The following is a 14,988-nucleotide window of genomic DNA, read 5'->3' on the forward strand; positions in this document are numbered from 1 at the left end:
TAAGTTTTTTCAGCTTGGTTCCCTTAAGAACATAAAATCGACGTTTCACTGTACTACCATTTTTTCCCAATTGTTAAAGGGTGCAGTTTAAGGGAACAAAGCACATTTTTGCATAAGGTGTACATTTTTTTCAAATCTGTTAGAACGCATTCGAGTATTAGAAAAATGAGTCAGTTCTAGGTCCCTGGTGGGACCTCCAAAAATTTTGGTGTTATGCAACATTATGAAGATGATTGGGGAACCAGCATGTAATGTTGATAGGACATTATCCATTGTCTAGTGCTTTTAGATAAACTTATTCTAACACGAAGTTTCAAGAGAGCACCTTTCATTTTACCAGTAGCAGGGATCGAACCTATGATGGATCTGGTGCACTAACTAACTTCCCCCACAGTGGCACGTCTGGTAAAAAGAACTTTGTTCGTCTGAAAACGAGAGAAGAAGTGCTCTCTTGAAACGTAGTGTTAGAATAAGTAAATATAGTTAAAATCACTAGACAATGGATATTGTCCAATTAACATTGCATGCTAATGTAGAACCATTCTTACTAACATTCAGAGACTTATTGGCTAGCTAGTGGAAAACAATAGAAGAGTCTGGTCTTGAAAGCCAGAAAACAACAGAACGTGAAAAAACGTGTTTCAATGGTATTTGAATTGTTGTTGTTTTAAATCCATTTGTGCGCACACAGGCTAATCAGAACTGGATCTACAGTTTAAAGTGTGATCCGAACCACTGTGCAATGTGCCTCCACCGGGTATCAAACCTGGGACCCTTGATTACAAGGCGATGAAGTTACCACTACACCCTTGAATGGTTTGAGAAATTCAAAAAGAAATGTGACATTCGTCCAGTATTGTGCACCTAGAGCAGAAACTACAGATGAAGAGAAACAACTGTTGTACAACAAACTAAAAGTAAGGTTACAGGGGATAAAGAAACAAGACATTCATAGGAGGTGGTATGAATGCTAAGGTGGAGTCCGATAACAAATGACTTTGACAAAGGGGAAAACATGGGTTAGGTGTGATGAATGACAGTGGAAATAGACCAGCAGATCTTAATCATAACACGTAGCAGTAGGCATTTCATTTCCGTGTAAAGAGTGCCAAAGAGATCACATGGATCTTCCCTTATGAACTAAGAATCTAACAGATCACATTAGCAATCAGTGGTGATCACTTCTAGACACGAGTGATAGCTGGCATAAATTGAAGATTGCCTCAACCCTTTGTATAATGTGTAATCCAGTGTAATCATAATTCAAATTACATATACATATAAACAATTATATGTTATTAACACATTTCATTCTTGTGTTCAAAATAATATTTTGACTGTCACAAGTCGTTATTAATAAACAAACATACAGCATCAAAACTTAAGCTTGTGTCGGACATCTGCACTGAAAATGAAAAGTAATAACCTAGATCAGTGATTCTTAACCTACATAAAATGTTAATCAGGAACAATAGGATCTAACATCCCTTTTTGTTATTCAATAAATATTAAATTGTTTAGGCTTGGCATTAATTTCCTTGCCAGAGGACTTGTTTTTATACAAATTTTGGTGATCTTAAGTACAAGCACACAAGCTAGATAATAAATTAGTTCTGTTACCATATTTTACCTATACATGTAATAATACAATATTCATTCATTTACATATTTTGATTAATATTTTAATTTAATTTAACATTATTATTAATATTTTTTCTGAGACACTTGTCTTTGGACCCCCTCTGAAATATATATTCTAGATTCGTGCCTGCCAGTAATGTAGTTCTTTTTTAAAGTTGATGTTTTTAATGTCCCAACAATTTTACTCGTAAATAGCATTCTAATTTTTTAAACTTTTTATGTTAATTAATATCTGCCCTTGAAATACATATTGATAAATACATTTTGGCATAATCATATAGTCATATAGAGTATCTGTTCCATAATGTCTAGGCTTGTTTACAAATATAAAACTTGGTTTAAATTAGTTGACAATGACTGTATCTACTTTATTTATTTATTTATATATTGACATTTCCAGTACAGCAGAAGCCATTTTAAACTGGAAAGAAACAACAGTAAAACAGTACACTAGTGTTAAAAAAGCCCATTCAAAATAAGATAAAATAAACATAAATAAACGAGCCAAAACAGTACCAACGTGAACTGATTATTTTCTCAAAGCATTACTTATGTACAATTTTTCTAAGTTGGTGATAAAAGATGAATATGAACTGAATATATCTACTTGGTTTGAGATGATGTTGAATTGTTTCGGTATAGCCTATGGAATAATGAATGTTGTATGATTGTGAGTCTGGAATGGGAGTTGTAGTGTGGAAAGTTTCCTTGCTCCGTGTTTTATGTCTGGGCACTCCGAGGGAGAGTTCGTGGAGTGGGATGCTACATCTTAAGTTTCCATTTATGATCTTATCTAAGGGAATCTTTAAGTTTCCTCTGGCCAATATCATTAAATTATTTGGTAAGCGCTGATTTTCATTGGCATGTTCTATTTTGGACTCCGAAAAATCCAATTAATCAGAATATTTCCACTTGAATATATTTATTAATTAAAATTACTGAGCAAACTAAATTGACTGTGGTGCCCGTCCATCAACCTCCAAATTTGGAGGCAAGAAGCAATGCAACCCCTGGTTAGACCACTTGATCCATCACCACTACTGTCACAGGAGCATTTTCTGTTATTGCAGTCAAATCACGAATGAAAGGTCATCTTCCCAGATGGTAGTCAGCTCTGGCTGCAAATCATCTCACACCTCTAGCTCTGACTCCAGAACGGCCAGTCGGTTAACCTCTAAATTTGTAGGTGAGAAGCAAGGTGCCCCCGGTTAGACTGTTTGATCCATCACCACTACTGTCACAAAGGCATTTCCTGTTATCGCAGTCAAAACCCAAACTAATGGCCATATTTCCAGGTGGCAACCTGCTCATGTTGCAAGTCTCAAACTTCATGAGAACCTCCCACGGCCCAGTATAACTAATGCTAAGACCTGGTACTGGGCCGTGGCCCAGTGGTTGAGAAACACTGACTTACAGGAATGTCTTATCCTGTATATGGATCAAGTTTTTCAAATACTTATAAGGTGGACTTAAGGAATTAGAAATTCTCTCAAAATTATTACTTTAGGTAGGCGAAGTGAGGAAAAAAACATGAGACTTTGTAACATGTAGCTTGAGTTTTTTAAAATATAACTACCTATGCAGATTTAGTAAAGGCTGTGCATATTATTTTCCGTTTTTTGCTAAAAAGAAAAGAAAGAAAAATATGGTAGTGCAATCACCCATTCTACACCCCTCATTCCTGAATGTAATGGCTTTGCGATTACAATGAAAGAATTGATTCATATATGGTGTGGGAGAGCAACTGTCACCCTAAAAGATAGGAGAAAATTAACGAAAATAGGTGATTGATTGATTTGATTTATTTTACTTTGCTTTGCTGAGGATTAGTGATGATAAGATGAAATTGGTGAAAGGACAATGGCAAACCCCCCAAGGACAGGATACAATACAAGCCCTGCAGAGGATTATGCTGGTAGTGCAAGGTTTACTACATGGAATAGAGGATGACATTTGGTTGTTTTCAGAAAAGGTTACCCCTCACACCCTTAAAGGAAATTAATTCACATTTTAAAATTTCTAGTAAGATGTAACAGGCAAAAATACTGTTTTTTTAAGCAATAATACAGTATCTGTATTTATTTAAATGGTTTTGAAAGTACGCGTAATATTGCTCCCCAATAAAAGTATAGAAGTAATGAAAGGGGAGGGGGGTGGCTATTTAAGACATTTGCCTACTGATCACATATCATTTATCTTCAAATGCCTTAGCATTTGAAATTCTGGTATTCTATCCTGTTAAGATAACCACGTATTGTGTGTTGAGCAAAATATTGGTTTAGGTGTATTTATTTAATTTCCAATGCAGCGAGTTGTTATTGAAATGAAAATACATCATGTATATAATATGAAAATTCGGGTGACAAATAATTCCTAGAGAAGGTGTATCCCCCCTGCCCCTCCCAGTTTGACTTTTTTTGGTATGTTAGGTGACTGGTGGGTTATGATCCACACTGTGTAAACACCACTGAGCAATATTATATAATATATACAGGGTTAATTTACTTTCAACTTTTTAAAAATAAAATTGGAAATATTCTATCTTGGATACATGAAATACGAGATTAGCGTATATCCTGCGCATAACAGGATCTGGCACTATTGCGTCGAGATCGAGAATCAAAGAGGAAGCGCCAAACTTGGTGTCAAGCATACAGATACACAAGGTAGATAGAGATTAGGTAAAGCCATCCGAAGATTGCCGATCTTGCAGGAACGCGTGACGTCACCAGAGAGGGAGTGAGCTCGGCTGAAGCAGACGGCCCCTAGCATTTATATGGGAGATTCAGAGAGCGAAAGTTTATTATTACTTTTAGGAGGGGGAAAATATTAATTTTCATCCTCCAAGATGGTATTGAGGCATCCTTTTAATGATTAGTAACATAATTGAAAACGCGCTACATTTAAAAGGGGGCAAAGTACATGTGAAAAAATATTTTGAAAATCCACATTCCTGAAACTTTCTGACCGATGAGCTACAAAGAAAGTTGCGTGTTCTCCTTTAGAATTTCGTCATTTTACAAATCGATTTAAATTTTAACAAAAACGCGGCATTCTAAAGAAGAATTAAAGAGTTTAAAAACATAATTGATTAATAGACTTAGTTTATTTTACTTCGCTTATCTGTCACATATGGCTAATCGCAAAGATGAGGATGCGTGATGATATGATGAAATTGATGAAAGGAAAGTAGACCCATGCCCGGGCGGGGATTCGAACCTGGGGGCCCTTGGCAGCGTTGTGCTAACCACTTCGCCACGGAGATCAGCATTACAAGGAAATAAACAGAAAATGGCATCTATGTTTTAATATGCGAGAAACATTTGCGAGGAGGTTATTGAAGTAACAAATAATTATTACTGGACGTTCTGATGAAAATTATTAATATATCTGAAATATCGAGAATTGACCTTGCAGTCTCTAAATGTACTTTTAGGGTTACGCAAAACCTTTACTCAAAATTGCTAGTGTAAATTTATAAGCTATTAAAATTTAAAACTTATTCCTGTTCGAAAAAAGAAACTGCCAAGTCAAATTTCGTATAAATACATATATTTTTCTTTCATGAGGCCAGGACAGTATTTGGAGGGGACGGTGGCTTGGAAAGGCTATAGCCCCGGATCTCGATCTGCAAAGGGGCTTCCAGTGGAAAAACATCGTCCAGAAGAAGGGGCGAAATGATTCTTTTTAAATGGCTCAAGAATACAAAGATATAAGTGGACATTTGACAAGCTTAGTCTAAAACTTACAACTGAAATCGTACATGTGTGTGTGGGGAAGGGGGTAGTGGCTACGTGAGGTAACACAGTGGAATATGATTCACAATACTAAAATTAAAATAAATATGTGGGAACAATATAAATCAAAATATGTTGTAGCTAGTGACGACACAATAGAAAAGATGCAGGGGTAAATCGTATTTTCCCGGGGCAATCATGTTTATTATTCCGTTACATACGACACAAAAATGCATATTTTGGCTAAAAGAGCATTCATTCATTTATTTATTTCTGTCGTTTTACTGGGGGCAGATAAGAGAGAGAGAGAAATTGTCGAACGAGAATAGGGGGGCGTTCCTCCCCCCCCCCTGTAGTGTGGTCACTGCCTATAGCTATGCTGGAGAAGAATGCACCAATTAATACGTTATTAAATAAAACAGATACTTTTAAAACTTTTAATCAAATTATTTGTGAACTATGATTTAAATTTAGAGAGAGCACATACCTGTTTAATTTAATTTGGATGAGTTAACTTCTGAAGCCTGCCATTTCCGAGCCTTCTTCCGGTGTAACTGCACTGCCCTTTGAGCCCTAGCTGCTGCGTTCAAGTGGCGGAACGAGCAGAATACTAATTAAAACAAATATGTGACAAATATATATATATATATATATATATATATATATATATATATATATATATATATATATAAACAACGTGTTGAAGCTATTGACGGCGCCAAAGAAAAGACAGAAGAGAAACGTGGAGAGTGCAGTGATATTTTACGGGAAGCAGTCACGTTTATTACACTCTTACATTTACATGAAATATTAAAAAGTTCTGATTATAGATCTCGCACAATGCCTTTTTCACAAAAATGGGCAATCCCGCATTTTTTATAACAATCTTGTCTTTTCGTTTACTTACGCAATTACCGACTGGAAAGGCTGTGATATTTTAGATTTCTTCCGTTAGTTTTCTGATAATAGTTTTCACAGCTTCCCATAGCATTTAGGCATGAATTAAGTTGACAAGAACAAAATAATCTTATTTTAAAACATAGAGCAAAAAGAAATCCAACGCGCTTAAGTTAAAACTCCCTTATATTGGAAGCCTGGAGAGAACAAAACAGGGGTTCCTTCGTAACACGATTTCTTGAAAACCATTTTACACATTTGAATCAACTTTGTGATAAATTGATTAGAAAGGATGAATCTTAACAGTAAAAGTTGTAACTTTTCCCCTGCTACTATATTTTAGAAGATATTCGTTGTCAAATATCTCAATATTTGCATAAGGAACCAGCCTTTTCCGTGCCGAGCTTCTCGACGATGACGTCATGTATCCATGGACAACTGCGCATACGATCTGCGCCGCCGAACGAGCACCCCCTGCAGATACAGACAAGGCGCTGTAATACAGGTAACAAATTTCAAAGTGTAAAATATAATAATTGTTAATGTAAATATCTCGTTTAGTGTGCACATGTTAAACATATGCTGTTCAATTTTAATGAAACATTATTTTATTGTAAGCTGTAAGATTCGTGGTGACCTGGCCACAGTTTCATTAGAATGAAGAGAACCTAAAGCCCCTATCACACGGAACTGGATTTCTAGTAGGTTGGCGCTGAACTAAAGCCCCTATCACACGGAACTGGATTTCTAGTAGGTTGGCGCTGAACTAACTTTTTAGGTAGCAATCATGGCTGCCTGGCTGACTGCTTGACTGGTTTGGAGGAATAGGACATGTTCTAATTGCTACTAATTCTTCGACTAGATTCTGTGGAACAGCCAATCAGAGCAAAGTTTCGCCATGTGAAGATAATCTGTGAGTTTGCAAAGTAGCGTTTTTTGTCTGTGGTTTCAGAGTGCATACAGCACGAAAGGCATGTCGAGTATCATCTATGGTGACTGAGTGCACGGTGTTTACAATTGAAAAAGCTAAAATATTCTTCCATACGTGTATAATGAACGTTGTAAAGTATGTATTTTATCAGCGCCATTCTTCTCTACCTAAAACTATTTAATACGACGCGATATTCCTCTCGGTTGAATAGTTATCGTATTTTAAAAGTGTGAAGTGATACGTTGTTTACATCTCGCGCAGCCGCCATTATGGGAACGAAAGACTATCGACAAGTACGGTGTAACAAGTACCGTGTGAGACGAAAACTAGCAAATGGGTAGTCAGTCCAGCGTCAACTAGAGCATTCCTACTAGCAATCTAGTTCCGTGTGATAGGGGCTTTATATTAGTCAATCATTAATGGACATTTCCACTCAATTTTTTTTACAACAATTTTAAAAACTACACCCTGAAAAAATGACCCCTGCAAGTTCTCGCGTTTCTCTGCGTCCAGTTTAAGGCAGAAACGAGACTTCCAAAGTTGCGAGGCTAGCGTTGCGCTGAAAACACGCCGCCGCCATGTTACTACGTCACTCCTTAGGGAGAGCTCGTTTGTCGTCTGCTTCGAGCGTCCAGTTCCGGATGGGTAGCCCACGGTGAGCGAATACGTGCAGCAGTCTTACAAATCTGTCCCGATTTAAATAATGGAAGAAGGAGCGATAGGAGAAAGGAAAGCTATGCTTTGTAATGATCATTCTTCTATGAAATATCCGTGCTGCTCACGTGCAAGATAAATGAAAGGGTTCAGCTGCGTGTGTGTTCTCAGGCCATGCGAAAAATATTGCTTATAAAATTGGTTGCTGACCAGACACTCAAAAATATTTTTTAAACTTATATTTATCTATATTTACCGTAACCTATGTAGTGCAAAATAGGAATTTTCACATTCTTCACTTTATTTATAAAGCCTATTTAACTTTCTTTTCCATAAAGCAATTTCAGTTTGTGTTCCATTTCTGTTGCGCAAATTATGATCAAATATTTTTGTGCAGATAAGAGAAAATACACTGAGAAGATTACATTAGTTGCACAGTACATATCTATACTTAGTTTATGTATAATTATTACAAGGAAATAATGTGTGTAACCATGGGTGTATTTAAGGGGGATTCAACGGGTCCAACCCCTCTCTTTTTATGGTTCACTACAATTACCAGTTTCCTTGTTCTATCCGCTTGTTCATGAAAAATTCCTTCGGACTTATTTTATTCTCTTAAATTAGAGACGTATAGGACGGGATACGGATGGGAAGGAAATTTCGTAATTTCACACACCAGATGTGACTGCAGACCAATATCTGCAATTTCCTGATAGTTTCGGAATTTCTGGGATAAGAAACTACATTGAGACTGTCAAATCAGTTATTCCCCCCCCCCCCCCTCGAATCATATTAAAGAAATTTGGTTCTTAAAAACGTAGTGACACAAGATGAACAGAAAAGTATCAATACTAATAAGTAGTGTGACTACATACACACAACTTTGTCGGGTCCAGCACCCCTTCCCCCACCCCCCCCCTGCTCCCCAACAAGCTTCCGGCCAGCAGTGTCCTGGATTTTCACTTACCAAATAAAGCAACCCTAATCATACCAAAAGTTGATCCATCCCTCCCCCCGTGAACTATATATACGCCCATGTGTATAACAATATCCCATACTGAAATGGTACGATATAATTATTTTGAATTTTGTACTGCGAAAAAAGCCGCCTCATCTCGTTACCTCTAACGCATTAATTGGTTGGTTCACAACTTCACCACTAAGGATCCTATCGAGACGAGACATGGCAGCCTTGGTCTCGTTCTCGTTGAGAGTTGTAAATGTCTGTCTCGTGTTTATTTGTAAATGTCTCATTGACAGTCTCGTCTCAATTTATAAACATTCGTCTCGGTTTGGGAGCGCAATTCTCGTTCTCGTCTCAAGTCTAGAAAAATATAGAATTAACAACGTATGCAAAGGCTTATCATTATAAATACAAAAAAAACTTTCATAGATATATATATATATATATATATATATATATATATATATATATATATATATATATATTTGACTCCTCGTTTCGACGGTACAGCCCTCGAAAACTAAATATTATCCTGCTCATATATGCAAACCAAACTGCAGATTCAGAATTACCAGGAATGAACTGGCGTTGTAATTATTATACACAAAATTCATGCCTATCTGAGGAAGTCGCATGTTCCAGGTTTGACTCGACCTGGGCATGACTGTTTCCTTGTGATTGACATTTCATTGAACTGGAAATTGTTACATGGGAGGATGTTTGCTCGAGACTTTGGGGACAGCTAGGGGGATGCTTATATTGTTAATGTTAGTGTTGATCACGAGACGAGGCATGTTCCGTCTCGTCTCATAAAAGGAGATGGGACAAGTGAATGATTTCGAAATGAAAAGAAAAAGAAAAATGAAAAGAAGAAAAAGTTCGTCTCTTATCGTAGCAGGTTGGGTGATACTTAGATTGTGCAGTTGGTGGTAGTGTGTGTGTGTGTTTGGGGGGTGTACTCCTGCACTCCGACTTCGAATACTGCTTGTAGTTATTCATCTTCATTGTAGCGATTAGCCAAAAGTGGGAAGAAATGTGATGTTAGAGATGATACATAATAAATTAATCATGCGTTCTCATCGTTGCGGTTAAACAAAGTGAATGGAAAAGCGACGTAAAAGTAGGCTAAATACAAAAATTTGCAATATATATTAACTGAAGAAAACTGTCATTTACTGCAGGAAATTTAAAAACTAACCGTACCTTTTTATACCGTATCACCTCTTATATTGCAGAAATTGGCGTGTAAACCAGTGTGTTCTAAAAGTATTATCTTAAAATTTGTGAAGAAAATATTATGACGAAAATAATTGTAATTCCAGAAAAGGCATTCCTATAACATTAAGTTCTTGCCAGTCAGAACTAACCTATGTATTCGCAATGAACAAGGCTGTTCACGTGTTCAGCCATTGACTGTTACAAGGTTTGCTTTGTCACCCTAATGGGAAAACCCTCTACCGAGTGGCTGAATTATAGTAAATACTACTATACTGCTAGGGCATAATTCATCTCCAAGAAATGGAGCACAGATTTTTGCACTGGAAGTTGTAAGATACTTGTTTTACACAGTAACAAGTGAATTTTCTGTCGTTTCCGCGGCTCATGCTAAGTTGACGGGACGAGCAGAAGCCCCGCCTCCACGCATTTCTAAGTGATGACGTCAGAGGACCTCCTGTCTGTGGAGAGAACGTTTTCAAATCTGTGACGTAGGAGGTGAATTTCAGCGGTGTTTGAAGGCGTGTTTCTCGAGAACCGAAACAAATATCGCCGAGATATTTTGCACATCTCATGTTTGTGTCATTATCTGTAAAATGAATGGATTTAAAACGTTTTTCATGTCAAAGTGGAAATGTCCATTCTATCACATAGCAAGATTCAATGTAATGTTTTATTTAATATTAATTATATGTATATGTCATGCCGTTTGCTATACAACTGTGAGAAGTATTCGTCAGCTTTGCAACAATCTATGTGCTGGCGAATAGAAAAGCACTTATTGGACCTGCACAGCTGCGCTAATTTACCTGTGTCAGATTGCAGAATGTGAGGCAGAAAAGACAGATAATTAAGCACATCTTAAATAACTTTGCAGATGAGTAGTTATTGTCAGTGTGAGAAAGCGAATTAAACTTTCTGATTTTTCTGAAGTAGGTGAGCGGAAGGGAGCGACCAACAATTGATTTTTTATTGATGTGATAGAAATACATTATATCTCTCCTACATTACGTGCAGTTCACATTTTTGCCGTATATGTCTCTGTGTTCTACTGATTGGTAGTGTCATTTCACTCGGAGCTTCGAACTACTTGACGAGATATGACTAATGTATATACAATAAATAGATCAGCGGTTCTCAAACTTTTCTCTAATTGTACCCTTCAGTCGTAAAAAACGTCTGATGTAGCCCCACCGTAGTTTTATCCGAATAGTGGTTTTGGGGAATTTTTTTGCTTGTCTGATTGGTGGAGCGTTTTTGATATGTTGGAGGCATGTATCTGCAATAGAGCAAAATTACATTCGCGCTATATGGGGAATGATGGTAAACAAATAATCATTAGAATCACGTTTATTAATTTATTGGGTGTTCCTACGTTTACAATCTTTACGATTAGTTACAAAAATAAAAATGTGGAACACATGTATGCTAAGAAGTACATTAAAAGATTATAATTATAATCATAATTATAATTCTTCCAGAGTTATTGAAGAAAGTAAGGAGAACAAATAAGTTTGTAAAAAAAACTATCAAGCACAAATTTCGAGTTGTTATTGTAAATCCTCAGTGTTTCTAGTGAGAAGGATGTGCCTACACAGCCTGACACAGTTTCTTGATGTCTAGTTGTGCGCCTGAAACTTTCAAGCGGAGATTCGGTTCCAAATTTAGTCTATTTCGGTACACCATGGATGAAAAAACTCACATAAGTATGTACTGGGGAAAGGGATCACAAATTTTATTGTGCGGTCAGCGATATGAGGAAACGAGAGATTTCGAAGGAGTATTTTATTTCAAAACATAGGAACCAAAGATAAAAGTCTCAGTGACAAAGTCAGCCTTGTTTTTCTGTTGAGTGTTAAAGCTATGAAGTCTGCTCTACACACATGCAGCAAAATTGTTGCCTTGTGGACATTCTCGACATTTCTCTTCCGAACTGATCGCGTACCCCCTTCAAGTCGTCCATGTACCCTTGCGGGTACGCGTACCACAGTTTGAGAACCACTGCATTAGATATTTCCTTAGCTTATATACTTTTTATTGTTATTATATCCGGTGCATTTTTCTCTTCAGAAGTTTGTTTTCTAAGGTGACTTAATTATGTAAAACAGTGCTCAAAGTAGAAATCCTTAGCTGTGGGATACTGGGTCGACTTCCGAGATGTGCGTGTATGGGGGAGGGGCGGGGATGTTTGTGTGAATTAGCATGGAGACAATGCAGTGGGTGGGGGGATGCCTCTGCAAATTATCCTAACTGGGGGATGCTCTTTGAACATTTTCTTAACTGGAGATATAACATCCCTCCGCGTCCGCATTCCACACTTCGAGCACTGGTGTAAAATTAATAGTTAAACCGTCCGTACACGATTCAATTGTCATTAAAAGAAAACATCCAAGACCCAACAATTGAAAGCCGTTAAGCAACGTTCTCATTGGAAATCGCACCCCCATACCAAACTCGGGCAGCTCCTTAACAAAATGGGCCGCACATGATATTACGCAGCTCAAATTCGACTCGTAATAAGAAGCAGTCACGACTCTTCAAGGAAGGATATTGCCACTAGAGAATTCTAGCTGGGTGAGCACAGGCGTAGGCAAAATATAATCAAGTCGTATCTTCTTCGGTTGTCAGTACCGTCGGCAGAAAAAAAATGATTGCTGGATTTGAGTATTTTCGGAGTTAAAGGGGGGGGGGTCGCATCTAAGTGTACGCCAAAATACAAGTCCTTTTCGAATGTAAAGTGTTTAAATTGCGCTATAAATATTTTCTCTATTATTTTGCCAGGCATGCAGACCTAAGTCAAGAACCCCTCCCCCTCTAAGTGCGACGTGGTTGATAGAAAGAAAGCAATGTGAGTGGTCTTTCTGGAAGCGAATTCTTATCACGCATCTGGTATTGTGACCTCTACTTATCTAGTTTGCTGCAGTGACCAGAAAGCTTTCGAGACCGTCATAAAGTGTCATTATCAATGTGTGCGCGTTTGTGTCTGTTGAGTTAATCTATATTTCTGACAAGGTAGGTCTTAAATATTTATGTATACAATTTGTAATTGTATTATCATTACAATAATCTCAAACATGTTAAAGTCTCGCTGAATATAGGAGTTTGCAAGGGACTTGCAATTGAATCATTAGTGAATGCTGGGAAGCATTTACACGACAACATTTGTTCGATTAGGCTGGTACCTTTAGAGAACCGACCTCCGTGGTAGAGGTCATCGCTATGACGCCAGGGTTCCCGGATTCGAATCCTGGCCTGGGCATGGGTGTTCTTTGTGAGTGTTCCTTCCTCAATTTCATCATATCATCACTTATCATCTTCGCGATTAGCCAAAAATTACAGAAGCAAAGTAAAATAAACCAAATCGATCAATCGTACCTTGAGGAATACTGTATAAGAGAGAATTATTTCGTCAAAGTATAATTATATTATCGGTGTACCTTATAAACATTGCGCGTTGTAAACATTTCACGTCTAACATTAGTAGTTTATGACCTTTTGAACCACAATAATTGAGGGCCGGCGTAAATATGTTTTTCTCTACATCACTCGCATTCTTTAATTTCATTGGACAAATAAGGTTTCTTTTCCCAATAGCATGGCTAATTTTACAGGGTGTATTTACTTTCAGAGAACGACGTTGCTTGGAAACAATAATATGAAACCGTGCAAAAGCAATGAATTTAATACCCACCCTCCATCAAACACCAGCGCTAATCAAATAGGCTGGAGTTGGTAATTGGAGGAAAATTTTTATCCGGAGGGAATTTCGTTTTAACCTTTAAGTTTACATAACCCTCCAGGCGTACATAACGTTCCTTATTTGTATTTTTGGTCATTTTATGTTGTTTACTGCCTCACTAAGTTAATCACGTCGATGATGATGATTGGTGACTGCTGTATTTTTATTATTTCATGTAACATTTCTGCCTTTTTGGGATAATTTCGAAGATGAGGATGAACAATAGGTTAGATGAAGGGAGGTCTATGACCACACGCTGGGACTCGAACCCGGAACATTCTGTGGCGAAATCGTGAGCCCACTACTCAACGTGCTTGTTCACCGAGATAGCATGATGAAATGAAGAGTGAAGTGACGTCCATGTTTTACCATGTTTACCGTCTCTAAGCAAACTTCAGATGCTCGAAAGAATGAGAAAATGTAGCACTAACTACTGCCCTATTTACAGCGTAACGTGGGACCTAACTTTGGGGTGTGGGGCAGAACAAGATCCTCAGAGAGAATTTTGGGGACAAGTATCCCTCTTACTCCCAAATTAGGCCTATGGCTATTGCAATCATCGGCATGCGCACGGGGGGGGGGGGGAAGAGCGGGCAATTTACCTCCCTAATCATAGACGTCCGCAGATTTTTTCCACAGAGGGGCAAGCAAGTTATTTTTTCAAGGGGGGTAAACGAGGCATATTTATTACCCTGATAATTGTGTTGCCCTCTCAAAAATACCACTTGAATTTGTAATTATCGCGTTTCTGCATCCCCATTATAATAATTAATGTTAATTACTGACTGAAATAAAATTACACGTGAGAAATATATACTTTTAGGTTGACATTTTTTTTCTGAAGGAAAGGTGTAGCCATCCTTGCCCCCCCCCTTCTTTTCCAGACGTCCATGCCCATATAAAGGGTCCTTCATTAAGAGTGATACTTTTTAAAATTTGAAAAACAAAATAACCACTCAACGTATCAAAGTAAATTGAGCTTTATTTTGAAGCTTAGACATTGCAGTTATGTTCTGAACAAAATATCGTTTAAATGTCCACCACGGCTTTGAACACACTGACGCACACGATGGCTCTAATTGTTAATGACTCTGTCCAACATTAGTGGCGTTATGTCTGCAATAGCCTGACGAATGTTCGCCTCCAAATGTTCCAAAGTTCGTGGCTTGTCAGCATAGATCTGGGCTTTGATGTAGCCCCAAAGAAA

At 37.6% G+C, this 14,988-nt stretch overlaps 1 protein-coding gene across 1 annotated transcript in view; it reads left to right on the top strand.

Moving 5' to 3' along the window:
* The first annotated feature begins 12,996 nt into the window (after positions 1–12,996).
* Positions 12,997–14,988, top strand: part of Idua (alpha-L-iduronidase) — an 88,127-nt gene continuing 86,135 nt past the window's right edge. The window contains exon 1 of the mRNA XM_083117326.1: positions 12,997–13,054. The gene's annotated coding sequence lies outside the window, so the exon portion shown is untranslated. The remainder of the gene's footprint in view (positions 13,055–14,988) is intronic.

This window comes from Lepisma saccharinum, chromosome 1 (genome assembly GCF_977018435.1).
Source record: "Lepisma saccharinum chromosome 1, izLepSacc3.1, whole genome shotgun sequence".
Classification (NCBI taxonomy): Eukaryota; Metazoa; Arthropoda; class Insecta; order Zygentoma; family Lepismatidae; genus Lepisma; species Lepisma saccharinum.